The sequence below is a fragment of the Rutidosis leptorrhynchoides genome, chromosome 11 (assembly GCF_046630445.1).
Source record: "Rutidosis leptorrhynchoides isolate AG116_Rl617_1_P2 chromosome 11, CSIRO_AGI_Rlap_v1, whole genome shotgun sequence".
In the NCBI taxonomy this organism is placed as follows: Eukaryota; Viridiplantae; Streptophyta; class Magnoliopsida; order Asterales; family Asteraceae; genus Rutidosis; species Rutidosis leptorrhynchoides.
In genome coordinates, this window is record NC_092343.1 from 185,006,883 (window position 1) to 185,022,767 (window position 15,885).

General features: G+C 31.1%; 1 pseudogene; it reads left to right on the forward strand.

Moving 5' to 3' along the window:
- The first annotated feature begins 6,582 nt into the window (after window positions 1–6,582).
- Window positions 6,583–13,503, forward strand: LOC139875313 (protein SOSEKI 1-like; annotated as a pseudogene).
- The last annotated feature ends 2,382 nt before the right edge of the window (window positions 13,504–15,885 follow it).

Consider the following 15,885-nt stretch of genomic DNA (forward strand, 5'->3'; position numbering starts at 1 on the left):
AGTAGCAGTTACCATGGTGGTTAGCGGTCCTAAGTAGTGATGATGAAGAAGTATGAAGTAATATATATGAGTTTGTGTGTGTGGGTGTATGACTTTCGATAATTGTTATGTACAATTCAATATGCAGAACCATATGTATGTATGCATATATATCAACTACATATATAATTATATCTATCAATTTTAACTTTATCATAATATAATAATAGTAATGTAACACTTGAATTCAAAAGGGAAATGTACAGGAAATGTGAAATGAAACTTAAAAACAGTAGAGAAATAGTAAAGCAGCATTTTCATTTAACTTATACTACCGACAGTTTTAATAGGAATATTTTATTGTACCCCGTTGATAATTAGTGGCGGATAAAAGTCTTTCAGAAAAATCTTAAATTTTCAAATTAAATTCCTTTATTTATTTCAGTCATTATGGTATAAAATTTGATCATTAATTTATTAAATAAAAATTACAACATCTGTCCCTCTCAATTCTGGGTAAAATATAAAAAGTCTTAAAATTTAATAACTAGATCCTAAATAAATTTTTAGTAAGCCTAAAATTTATAGAACTCATTTTCGAATCACCGTTTATTTTTAAATCATATAAGTTGGAAATTTAACTTGTCTAAATAATCAATGAATGTTAACGAATGCTTCTATCGTTTACTTAACTAATTTAATATACATAAACACGTTTTAAATACACGATGCAAGTTATGTATGTTTATATATATATATATATATATATATATATATATATATATATATATATATATATATATATATATATATATATATATATATATATAGTTCTAACAATTAACATTTGTATATATTCAAATTCATTCTTTAAAAGGTTTTACCTATATCATAAACGTTTTCAATAATATGAAACTAAATAATTATCTTATCAAAGACATGTGGCAATAATTGCATTGAAAGTTAAACAGGAAACTCTACTAACATTTGTCTGGTTCTCGTTACTTAACACTTTCGTTCTTTAATGTAAATCACTTTACCATTTTCCGAATATTGTTAAAAAGAACAGATTTCTTAAATCATAGTGGACCTCATAACAGAGACTCGTAACCATACAATGTATCTGATAAATCAATCATTTGATATTATCTTTTAATCTCGTCGATAACTATAATAAACTTATATTGAAACAAAATATGTTTATGTAAAGTATTATATATTTAATACTTTGTTAATGTATTCAATTAATAAGTATATATTATATATACATATTTATATACACATAAATGTTCGTGAATTGTCAGGCATGGTCAAAGGGTAATTGATTACCTGAATATAGATTTCAAAACTTTCGAGACTCAACATTACATATTTTTGCTTATCGTGTCGAGATCATATAAAGATTAAGTTTAAATTTGGTCGGAAATTTCCGGGTCGTCACATTTTGACGATAGGAAACGTGATCAAGCAGGTGTAGGAGGTGGTTGTTGATGGTGTTCTATGTTGACAACCGAAATAGAAGACAAAGAAAAGAAAAAAATGTATAAACGGATTTATGGTTCACGAAAAATAAGAGAGAGAGGATAGAGTGAGTGAGAGTTGTCTCACGGTTGTTGATGGTTTACAAGGTGGCGTGGTTGGCTCATGATGAAGATTATAGTCGTGAGATGGTGTCGGTTCACGGAGAAGAAAACAAGAAGGTATGTATATATCTAGTATGTATGTGTATGCATATATTTTTATAAGGGAAAAAAAATAGATAGTGTGAGTAAATTGGTGGCAATTGATAATGGTGATGGATAAATGACTGACTCCTTCATATCATTGTGTAACTCGTTTCATTTATAGCTAAAAGGGTCGACAAGGAGAATCAATCCGAAGAGATACCAACAAAATAGAAGAAGTTTGAGAAGATTGACATAAGTATTCGAGCCATGAAGTAACAAACAAAAATATATAAATCAGAAAGTGAAGCGTAACAGATTCGTACGATATATACAGCACAAGATTCGATTACAGTTTGTTTCGTAGCTTTGATTGGGTCGACAACATATCTTCTGTCAGAAGAAAAATAGGAAAGTAAATTGGACCTTCACTACACTTTCTTTGATGATTATTATCAAATTTTGATTTGTACGATTTCAGTTTTTGATATTTATCACATTTTGTTTGTAATGGAAATGAGAATCTTTTTCTCAATTTGAGCAGACCACCAGGACAGAAAAATATATAAAAAAATATAAAAGATCGATTGTGATTTCTAACAGAATGGTACGATAGATTTGGTTTTATTAAGTCTTTCAGAGACATGAACAAAAATTGAATAAAGATGATAGGAACGTGAAACAGATTTGATTCTGTATTTTAATTCGTATTTAATCTAAATCTAATAATTATATTATTAATACAAAAGTACTGATTTGTATATTGTATCTGTATAAGTATATCAATATATATATATATATATATATATATATATATATATATATATATATATATATATATATTTGTATTTATATATCTATATGTACATATCTGTATTTACATATTATGATTAATCTTATTAATTAATAAATATAATTATAGTAATAATACTCTTAATAATAATAAAAATTTATAATAACATATTAATAATCATAATAGTATTATTATTAATGAATATGATAATAACTATAAATTTATAACAACAATATTAATAATTATTAATAATAATAATAATAATACTAATTATAATAATATTAGTAATAATACTACAACAATTTATATATATAAGTTTCATATCTATATGTTGTTTATTGAAAACAATGATATTAATAATACTGATTTTAATATTAATATTACTATTGATAATAATAATGAAAATAATGATTATTATATTCTGACTTGTAACTAGATGTAATATATTGCAATTTATTACAATTTATCAATTATGTAATATATTGAATCTTTAATATTTATTACTTATATATATATATATATATATATATATATATATATATATATATATATATATATATATATATATATATATATATTACAATATATAATATTACAAGTTATAATTCCATATACCATGTATGTACATACACACATATCTATTTACCATTAATTGTTCGTGAATCGTCGGGAATGGTCGAAGGTCAATTGAATATATGAAGCAGTTCAAAATTTTTGAGACTCAACCTAACAGACTTAGCTTATCGTGTCAAAATATATTAAATCGTATCGAGAGTTCGGTTTAAAATTAGTCAAAAATTTCCTGGTCACTACAAAAGTAAAGATGTTTCAAGGTTTACAAAGTAGTTCGACAACTAGTTACATAACAACGTTTAAAGTACATGTGACACAATTTAAAAGTAGCCAAAAGACGCTCCACATATGCATGTATATACTCGACATCCAAGCAAGTATCAAAAGTAATGAGCAGAAGCATGTATCACAAAATGTTCAACGACCTGAGAAAAATATAGAAATCTGTCAACGAAAACGTTGGTGAAATCATAGGTTTAAGTAAATAAGTGAGTAAAAAGTAATTTGAACCACAAGATTTGCAACATCGAAATAATAGTTAACCATTCAAAATTTGTTTCACGAGCACCCAATTATCAATGCTTAACATTCCTTCCATAGAACCCCATCACAATAGTGTTAGAACATACACTGATTCACGAAAATATATTTCATTCGTAGATGGTAGCGAACCGCCTGAATGAGGGTTTGTCAAACCCATATGGATCCATACAACATAAGTTCTCGCTTACACCCGGCAAGTGTAACTAATGATAATCGAATTGAGGATTTTGTTCTAAACTCGTATGTAGAATGTTTGTTTTCCTGTACTTGTGTTCACTTAGTAAAAAGAAACATTTATGTTTTCTCATCCCAAATGTAAGTTCAAAAGAGTAAAAGTGGGACTATGATCTCACCTTGAGTGCACGAGTAATAAAGTACTTCAACAAGTAAAAGTGTGCAAAGAACAATGCTAGGCTTGACCTAAACAAATAGGTTTATATCAATATCGGTAAACACGGTTGGTCAAAGTGTTCAATTAGTCCTATGGCTCGTTACGACTTGATTACTATAGCATGTGAGTCAAATCGTCACGTTTCATGCAAGATACAAGTATAAAAGCATGTTAGAACGATTGCACAAACATTTGGTTAAGTTTGATTAAAAGTCAAACTTGGTCAAAGTCAAAATCAACGGGGTCGGGTCGGGTTTCCGACCATCATACATAAAAACGTAGTCATATATAAGCATGTTGGAAAAATTTCATGTTAAACGGAGTTGCGAGTAAGTGGGAACGAAATTGCAAAAATCAAAAGTGGGCTTTGGTCAGGGAGAATCTCGCGGCCGCGAGTCCCAGCCCTGCGGTCGCGAAGTGGCCTTTTTCAGCATCTGGTGACCGCGAGTCCATACCTTATGGTCGCAAAATGGTCTTTATCAGCATCTGGTGACCGCGAGTCCAAACCTTGTGGTCGCGAAATGGCCTTTTTCATCAGCTATTTTGCTGATTTGTGGTATGCACGAATTTAACTTCAAACAATCATATTTCATGAACCGTAAACAATTAGAACACGTATCTTATATCGTTAGAAAGGTGATTTAACGAGAAATACAACGAAACACATTTCATGAATCAAATCCATCATTAACAACAATGAAAACCTCATCAAATGATCATTAAACGTTCAGAATCAAAGTTTCAAGTTCACAAAACGCATTTCTTGACTCGGTAATCCAATTTACACATACGATATGCTGTTTTGAAGGTAATGAAACATACAATACAGCTAATCACTCACTAATAACATTTCATGGCATTCAATACATCAAATGTTCACATTTAGGTCCATCAAACCCTAACCAACACCACCAAAATCAATAATCAAGTTTATGAAGTTTTCTAAATCAACATACACATCAAATTGAAGCTAGTGATACTAGTAACACAATTAAAACATGAACTTTTAACATCTAACAACATTTAAGCAATTTAATCTCAAGAACAAACACACCAAAGTTCAAGTTCAAGCTAGTTACTTCAAAACAACAAATCGAGCAAACAAAACATATATTCATGTTAGACTTGAGACATAGACACTAATTAACACTTTTATAAGTTAAAAACATCAAGAACAAGAAATCTAGTGATTTTAGAAAGTTACCCAAATGAGGTGAAATTGGTATCAAGTTGTAGAGGATGAAGAGAGGATCACGAAAATGTAATTTGTTTCGTTGCTAGCTTCCTAATCCGAATTTAGATGATGAATTCTTGTTTGTGTTTTTGAGAGAAAAAGGGAGTAAGAAAGAAAGAAAGAAATGGGTGAATGAGTGGAGGTGGTGAGGTGGTTGACTTAGTCAACTACTAGCCACCTCTTTGGTCAAGTGGCAAAACTAGTCCTTCAAGTTCGGGTGCGGGTGCGTGAATTAACCAAACGAATTATTTTGAATTACACGAGAGTACGGGAGACGTCATAATCCCATAACGAAAATATTAAGAATGTTAGTTAACGGAGGATACAAATCTAGATACGAAGGACATTATTAAAATAAAAAGATGGGCGTTAAAATAATTTAACGGAATAATGCGGGATGTTACAGTTACAACGATAATCGTTACATATATGTCTTGTTTCGAAATCATTAAGTTAGTAGTCTTGTTTTTACATATGTAGTTCATTGTTAATATACTTAATGATATGTTTACTTATCATAATACCATGTTAACTATATATATATCCATATATATGACATCATATAGTTTTTACAAGTTTTAACGTTCGTGAATCACCGGTCAACTTGGGTGGTCAATTGTCTATATAAAATCTATTTCAATTAATCAAGTCTTAACAAGTTTGATTGCTTAACATGTTGGAAACACTTAATCATATAAATATTAATTTTATTTAATATATATAAACATGGAAAAGTTCGGGTCACTACATGTCACATGTACCTTTTCTGTACTTTTTCTTTACTTTACAGTTTTACCCTCAATCAATTAATTAGAAAACCCTTTTACTTTTGTAATTTAATTAATTGATTACGGGCAATATGGTAAACTTGACTAAATTTACTTTCCATATTTGATAGTGGACAATTAATCTGAGACATCCCGAAATAAAATAGTGGACGTTAATGTGGGACGGAGGGAGTAATCAATAGTATTCCAATTTATGTATTAGTCATTCGGATTGTCACTTTGACAATGTTCCAAAACAAATAGGGAGGTGATCCGTACACCACCTCTATTTTGCCATACACCACTAAATAAATTTTTTGGACATTTTTACCCTTCTTTTTGTTCACCACCAACTCCCCTTAACTTCTCAAAGGAAGGGTAAAACTGTCTAAATAATTGTTTTAGTGGTGTATGGCAAAAACAAGGTGGTGTACGGATCAACTCCCAAACAAATACTACTAGCTAAGCCGGCAAGAACATGTAAATTTATTCTTTAATGTCTCGTATCATTTTCATTTTTCCTTTTACTATAATTATCATAATATATCCAATACACTAAATAGAGTGTGTCTTGATCTTGCATTGTTCCTCATATCCATCTCTATTTTTCGCTTGGCGTTTATCATTGCAGAGAAGTAATGAAAGTGCGAATTGTTGGTGTCAACAAAAACGTTGAATGTCAAATGAGACGTGTACATATCATCTATTATCTTAGTCGTAATGGTCGTTTTGAACACTCTCATCTCATTCGTATACATCATCTAACGAGTAAAGGAGTTCACTTAAGAGGTCAGTCATTTCTTTGAAATTTGTTGAATCGTAAGTTACATTAATCAAGAGTCTAGTACAATATAAAACACGTAATGCTCGTGTAAAGTTGACGTATGCACGTTTATGTATTTGTAGACGTGAAGAGTTGGCTATCAGAATTACGAGGAAAGGATATGCCGGAGAGTTTCGCTTGGTCATACAAGAGGTTGGTTCATGTAGTTACGTTTAGTACTGTGATATAACTCAAAAACAGATCGAAAGAAAAAAAAGGATAATATGGGACATTTATTTTGGAACACTCTGGTTAAAAGAGGGAAAAGATCTCACAATTGCATAACCTATTATTCTTATGAATGAATGCTTACACGCATATATCATCTTAATTTGATAAAATTGTTTTTCACGTTTTTAGTGATTTCATGATATTGTAGTTCTGCCAGATACCACAAGTCGTTTGGATTTTACACGTGTCGTTGGTCCTAACAAAACCCACACAATAAGTTGTAGGGATATTATTTTTATTGTCCTTTCTAAGGATATATATACAATACGATGCTTCACATATATGTTCGCAACACTCATGTAATGGTCGGCTTAAGTGTTACAGGTCCCCTTCACAACTTGGTCTTGACTGAGAAATGCAAGTTGCGACTAGTAACTTTTCGGTCACGACCAGGTCATGACGTTAATGAGAAATATTGTAACATGCAAATCGCTAACTGCTAACCACGAGCAATTTTTACGTTATGTGTTCCGGTCATGACCGAATAAAAAGTCGTTGGTCGCAACTTGACTTTCATTTAAGGGTTTTTGCAACTTTTCTAAAAAAGAAAAACAAAACGTTATATATCTTAAAAAATACGGATGGATTATTTTTCCTACTGTCTAAATTTTTTTTGTTTATTTATATAAATTTAAGAAGGTCCAAAGGAGGGTATGTTTGGCAGGACCTATTGGAAAGTGATCTCATTACACTAATTTCTGACAACGAATATGTTCTTAAAGGTTCAGAAATTTCAACAACATTATACCATGGTACAATTCCTTCTCTTCTAGTCTTGGAACAACATCTATTCGTTACTCAGTAGTAACGCGTATATGAGAGATCTTGATTTAGTATATATTTGGTTGATTCATAGATTCAAATTCGTTGGACGGAAAAGAAGTATTTGAGCTAAAGAAGTTATCACAATTTGAAGACAATACACATGACCCGAAAAATGCCTTAAGAGGAAACGATACTTGATAATGCTAAAAACGAACATATATTTCATAGCATTATTCCTCAAGAAAGACAAGCTTTTAGTTGCAATTGTCCTATTTACAAGTGATATTCGCTTAAATAATAAAAGGTGAAGACAAAAGACAGATTCGACGAATTGAAGACGCAAACGACCAAAAAGCTCAAAAGTACAAAATACAATCAAAGAGGTTCCAATTATTGATAAGAAACGTCTCAAAATTACAAGAGTACAAGATTCAAAACGAAAAGTACAAGATATTAAATTGTACGCAAGGACGTTCGAAAATCCGGAACCGGGACCAGAGTCAACTCTCAACGCTCGACGCAACGGACTAAAAATTACAAGTCAACTATGCACATAAATATAATATAATATAATATATAATAATTAATTCTTAAAATTAATATATATATTATATTATATTATAAAACCGTCGGCAGAAGAAAACAACCAAATGTGAGCCTCCCCAGCTGGCCATGCGATCGCATGGCCTGGAAGGCATAAATCTATGCGATCGCATGAGCCCCAGTTCCAGCCCACATGCCTATAAAAATCGAGCTTTGGTGCACCACAAAAACACATTTTTTTCTTCTTCACTCAACGTAGTATATGTATATATAATTTATATTTTAATTTTAATTTTAATTTTAAATCCTAATAATAAGGGTGTGTTAGCGAATGTTGTAAGGGTGTAAGTCGAAATTCTGTCCGTGTAACGCTACGCTATTTTTAATCATTGTAAGTTATGTTCAACCTTTTTACATTAATGTCTCGTAGCTAAGTTATTATTATGCTTATTTAATCCGAAGTAATCATGATGTTGGGCTAAAAATATTAAAATTGGGTAATTGGGCTTTGTACCATAATTGAGGTTTGGACAAAAGAACGACACTTGTGGAAATTAGACTATGGGCTATTAATGGGCTTTATATTTGTTTAACTAAATGATAGTTTGTTAATGTTAATATAAAGATTTACAATTGGACGTCCCTATAAATAACCATATACACTCAATCGGACACGATGGGCGGGATATTTATATGTACGAATAATCGTTCATTTAACCTGACACGGGAATGGATTAATAGCCACTAGAATTATTAAAACAGGGGTGAAATTATGTACAAGGACACTTGGCATAATTGTTAACAAAGTATTAAAACTTTGGGTTACACTCAGTCGACATCCTGGTGTAATTATTAAAGAAAGTAATAAAACCTTGTTACAGTTTAAGTCCCCAATTAGTTGGAATATTTGACTTCGGGTATAAGGATAATTTGACGAGGACACTCGCACTTTATATTTATGACTGATGGACTGTTATGGACAAAAACCAGACGGACATATTAAATAATCCAGGACAAAGGACAATTAACCCATGGGCATAAAACTAAAATCAACACGTCAAACATCATGATTACGGAAGTTTAAATAAGCATAATTCTTTTATTTCATATTTAATTTCCTTTATTTTATATTTAATTGCACTTCTAATTATCGCATTTTTATTTATTGTTATTGTATTTAATTGCACTTTTAATTATCGTACTTTTTAATTATCGCAAGTTTATTTTATCGCACTTTTATTTATCGCAATTTCATTATCGTTATTTACTTTACGCTTTAAATTAAGTCTTTTATTTATTTAATATTTTATATTTGGTTTTAACTGCGACTAAAGTTTTAAAATCGACAAACCGGTCATTAAACGGTAAAAACCCCCCTTTAAAATAATAATATTACTTATATATATTCGTATTTTTATAAATTAAACTAATATAGCGTTAAACTTTGATTAAAATAGTTTCCCTGTGGAACGAACCGGACTTACTAAAAACTACACTACTATACGATTAGGTACACTGCCTATAAGTGTTGTAGCAAGGTTTAAGTATATCCATTCTATAAATAAATAAATATCTTGTGTAAAATTGTATCGTATTTAATAGTATTTCCTGCTAAAATTTAAGCTATTTTATATACACCTCGCATAACATCAAGTATTTTTGATCGCATGGAGTGTATGCTATATATTCATGCGATCGCATGAAGTATGGTCGAAGACAGGACCTTGTGCCAGACCGAAAAATCATAAGGGTGAGCTTTACTATTGCTCCTACAAAGGATAGTAATTGCGTCCGACACGTTATAGACCATAATTAAAAGCATGTCAGGGGACATTGCCTTAACAGTTGCTTGTTCAACGCTTTCCTTTATAATCGGACGGTAGTTTACCGAAAGGTAATATACGGAGCAAGTATACTGGACGTGTTGCTTTCCTAATACAAGGTTAGCAAGTGGGTGACACAAAACCACAAGTTTTGAGCTAAAATTTTAAAATCTGAAACCCACAAAACCCAAAAAAATTATTTTGCAAACATCGGTGAAAGGTTATTCCGGAAAACTTATCTAGGGTAAAAGCTAGAATGAATTTTAAAAGATCAAATGTTTTCATAAAGATCCAATTTCCTTAAAGGATCTAAATTTTCATAGTCATGTGGGACTGTAAACCACATCGTTACTATCATTATTTATACCGCCGTATCAAAATCACTGATGTATAAATTGTGAGAATAAAAAGTGATTCGAGTGAAGTGTGATTTAATTTCAAGTTATGTATTGCTTGGGGACAAGCAGCGCCCAAGTGTGGGGATATTTGATAATGCTAAAAACGAACATATATTTCATAGCATTATCCTTCAAGAAAGACAAGATTTTAGTTGCAATTATTCTATTTACAAGTGATATTCGTTTAAATAATAAAAGGTGAAGACAAAAGACAGATTCGACGAATTGAAGACGCAAACGACCAAAAAGCTCAAAAGTACAAAATACAATCAATGAGGTTCCAATTATTGATAAGAAACGTCTCAAAATTACAAGAGTACAAGATTCAAAACGCAAAGTACAAGATATTAAATTGTACGCAAGGACGTTCGAAAATCCGGAACCGGGACCAGAGTCAACTCTCAACGCTCGACGCAACGGACTAAAAATTACAAGTCAACTATGCACATAAATATAATATAATATATAATTACTTCTTAAAATTAATATATATTATATTATATTATAAAACCGTCGGCAGAAGAAAACAACCAAATGTGAGCCTCCCCAGCTGGCCATGCGATCGCATGGCCTGGAAGGCATAAATCCATGCGATCGCATGGTGCACAGTTCCAGCCCACATGCCTATAAAAATCGAGCTTTGGTGTAACACAAAAACACGCATCTTTTTCTTCTCCTCATTCAACGTATAATATTTATATTTATATTATAATTTTAATTTTAATTTTAATTTATAATAATAAGGGTGTTTTAGCGAATGTTGTAAGGGTGTAAGTCAAAATTCTGTCCGTGTAACGCTACGCTATTTTTAATCATTGTAAGTTATGTTCAACCTTTTTTAATTTAATGTCTCGTAGCTAAGTTATTATTATGCTTATTTAATCCGAAGTAATCATGATGTTGGGCTAAAAATATTAAAATTGGGTAATTGGGCTTTGTACCATAATTGGGGTTTGGACAAAAGAACGACACTTGTGGAAATTAGAATATGGGCTATTAATGGGGTTTATATTTGTTTAACTAAATGATAGTTTTTAATGTTAATATAAAGATTTACAATTGGACGTCCCTATAAATAACCATATACACTCAATCGGACACGATGGGCGGGATATTTATATGTACCAATAATCGTTCATTTAACCGGACACGGGAATGGATTAATAGCCACTAGAATTATTAAAACAGGGGTGAAATTATGTACAAGGACACTTGGCATAATTGTTAACAAAGTATTAAAACCTTGGGTTACACTCAGTCGACATCCTGGTGTAATTATTAAAGAAAGTAATAAAACCTTGTTACAGTTTAAGTCCCCAATTAGTTGGAATATTTGACTTCGGGTATAAGGATAATTTGACGAGGATACTCGCACTTTATATTTATGACTGATGGACTGTTATGGACAAAAACCAGACGGACATATTAAATAATCCAGGACAAAGGACAATTAACCCATGGGCATAAAACTAAAATCAACACGTCAAACATCATGATTACGGAAGTTTAAATAAGCATAATTCTTTTATTTCATATTTAATTTCCTTTATTTTATATTTAATTGCACTTCTAATTATCGCATTTTTATTTATTGTTATTGTATTTAATTGCACTTTTAATTATCGTACTTTTTAATTATCGCAAGTTTATTTTATCGCACTTTTATTTATCGCAATTTCATTATCGTTATTTACTTTACGCTTTAAATTAAGTCTTTTATTTATTTAATATTTTACATTTGGTTTTAACTGCAACTAAAGTTTTTAAAATCGACAAACCGGTCATTAAACGGTAAAAACTCCCCTTTATAATAATAATATTACTTATAAATATATTTGTATTTTTATAAATTTAAACTAATATAGCATTAAGCTTTGTGAAAAAGATTCCCTGTGGAACGAACCGGACTTACTAAAAACTACACTACTGTACGATTAGGTACACTGCCTATAAGTGTTGTAGCAAGGTTTAAGTATATCCATTCAATAAATAAATAAATATCTTGTGTAAAATTTTATCGTATTTAATAGTATTTCCTTGTAAAAATTTAATAGTATTTTATACCCATTAGCTTTAACATCAATACTCCTCAGATTTATCAACAAATACGTCCATTGAAATCGACGAATCTTCATTTGACTCCAATGAAGACACAACAAAGCATCAAGACGAAAACAAATACATATGTTTCGTAATTGGATTAATTGTGGGACTTGTAAAACCAACGAAAACGAGCTGGTGGTGATTAATAAATGAAAGGGTAGTAGAATCTCTATAGTAAGTTTGGTTTTTGAAAACAATAGTAACGGAAATGTTGTGGGGCTAATAAGTAAAGAACAGAAGTTTGAGGGGTGAGAAAAGATTCGATAAAGAAAAGGGTTCAATGAAGAGTAAGGAAGAGGCCAAATCCAACACCACAAGAACCTTTAGAGCTGCTTATAAGCTTATCAACCGCCCAAATTGTTCGTAAGTTCATTTTTTTTTTCATGCTGCTGTTTGACTTTTTTAGGTCAAACATACATGTTTTGACAACTAACATGAAATTCTTTTTAATTGTATACAAACTTTAGATACACGTTGAATATGTATTTAGAATAGGTTGTTGGAGATGAACTTGATGTTAAACCTGATTCCAATTTCATAATTATTTTTTATTTGAAAGGCATAAGGTTTGACTTCAAAAAGTCAAATATCTCTTTTTTGTTGATATGATAATTTTTGGCATAGTTTTAACAGCTGATATAGCCATTTCATAAGAAATATGTCTTTATGGTAAGTTTTTGGCCCGTGTTTTGGTACTGTTGATACAGGCAATGTGGCAGGCAGTTCAATCCAAAGAAACTTCATAACCACATGAAGTCTTGCAGAGGAATGAAGGCATTGCCCAAGTCAACCAATTTGAAGCCTAAATCAAAGACATCGGGACCATTTTCACCTTCTTCAACATCTAGAGAGACCTTTTTGCTTGACAAATAACTAAAGTAACAGTCAGCTTCTAAACTTACTACTTACAGTCTTCCCTGTTATGGATGCTGTTTACAACTAGAATTACAAAGGTGTGCATTTGTGAGTGTAAGGTTATATTATCAAAGCATTAAAAACATAACTGTACTTGTATATAATCATAGAAATTATGCACATAAAGACTTGCTAGTTGACCTATCATAGTCAACTTTTGACTTTTTATATTAATGAATTTCTAAGATTGGGTAGATTGGGTCAGGACAGACCACTTTAAGCCCGGTCCGGGTCTGGTTGGTTGACTAAAAACACTTTTCTATCTGTTCTACGCAAATCAAAATAAACGATGCGTTAATAATGATTGTATACATCGACTATGTGCCACATTCATCTTGTTTGACCCATTTATATGCCTTCAAAACACAACCCATATCAACCAATTTATAAGCAACTGCTCAAAATATGTAAACTCCAAAGACCAACCCTCTTAAATTTCACAATCTGTGTACCTTCCCAAGAACTTTTTGGATCAGCTGAGGATGCTTTAGCACTGATAGGCACTTTGGTTGGTACAGGCGGATGCATCAAATGATGTTTTTAAGTCCTTTTTTATAGGCTTGTTTATTACCAAAAAAAACAAGGTTTTTTTAATCAAACTTCAAATTTAAAATCGCATTACAATCCCAAAAACAATATGTTTTACTATAAATCACATTAACCATAACCAGTGCATCTTTGGGTACTCGTGACCCATTACACAACCAAGATGACTATTTTGACCCAAACAAAATATGACAAGCAACATTGGTTCAAAGCATGGTATCCGGGTCAACTATTCACAAAAGCATATAACAAAAGAGCATGTTCTCCTTTATCCGCAAGCTACTTCACTTAAGTAAGCTATAACCCGAGCTTACCTTTTCCTTTATCCGCGTTCAAATCTATAAAAGATGTAACAACAAAAGGACAAGCTAACACTTAGTGAGAATAGTAATTATATATATGTAAACATAAATCATGAATGTCACCTCGTCACCAATTATATCACCAAGTGAACATATAAATGCAAGCACAAACATGTTATATCACATGAACACACACAAAATTTTGATTACACCTTACTTGATTACACCAAAATTTTGTAAACATGTTACTTGATTAAACCAAATCACATCACACCTTAAAATTAAACCATACTTGGTTCAATCACAAGGCCTCATGGACAACCCTACTTGGTTAATCCATAATCTCGGGAAAACCAACCCTACTTGGTTAGTCAAACACCAAGTGAACTAATACAACTTAGTCACCACACTACATGGATAAACCTGCTTGTTTACCCATAAAGTCACATGCACAATGAAATGTCCCGTTCTTATTGATTAAAAACGTTCCATATTAATTGATTTCGTTGCGAGGTTTTGACCTCTATATGAGACGTTTTTCAAAGACTGCATTCATTTTTAAAACAAACCATAACCTTTATTTCATTAATAAAGGTTTAAAAAGCTTTACGTAGATTATCAAATAATGATAATCTTAAATATCCTGTTTACACACGACCATTACATAATGGTTTACAATACAAATATGTTACAACAAAATAAGTTTCTTGAATGCAGTTTTTACACAATATCATACAAGCATGGACTTCAAATCTAGTCCTTATTTAAGTATGCGACAGCGGAAGCTCTTAATAATCACCTGAGAATAAACATGCTTAAAACGTCAACAAAAATGTTGGTGAGTTATAGGTTTAACCTATATATATCAAATCATAATAATAGACCACAAGATTTCATATTTCAATACACATCCCATACATAGAGATAAAAATCATTCATATGGTGAACACCTGGTAACCGACATTAACAAGATGCATATATAAGAATATCCCCATCATTCCGGGACACCCTTCGGATATGATATAAATTTCGAAGTACTAAAGCATCCGGTACTTTGGATGGGGTTTGTTAGACCCAATAGATCTATCTTTAGGATTCGCGTCAATTAGGGTGTCTGTTCCCTAATTCTTAGATTACCAGACTTAATAAAAAGGGGCATATTTGATTTCGATAATTCAACCATAGAATGTAGTTTCACGTACTTGTGTCTATTTTGTAAATCATTTATAAAACCTGCATGTATTCTCATCCCAAAAATATTAGATTTTAAAAGTGGGACTATAACTCACTTTCACAGATTTTTACTTCGTCGGGAAGTAAGACTTGGCCACTGGTTGATTCACGAACCTATAACAATATATACATATATATCAAAGTATGTTCAAAATATATTTACAACACTTTTAATATATTTTGATGTTTTAAGTTTATTAAGTCAGCTGTCCTCGTTAGTAACCTACAACTAGTTGTCCACAGTTAGATGTACAGAAAT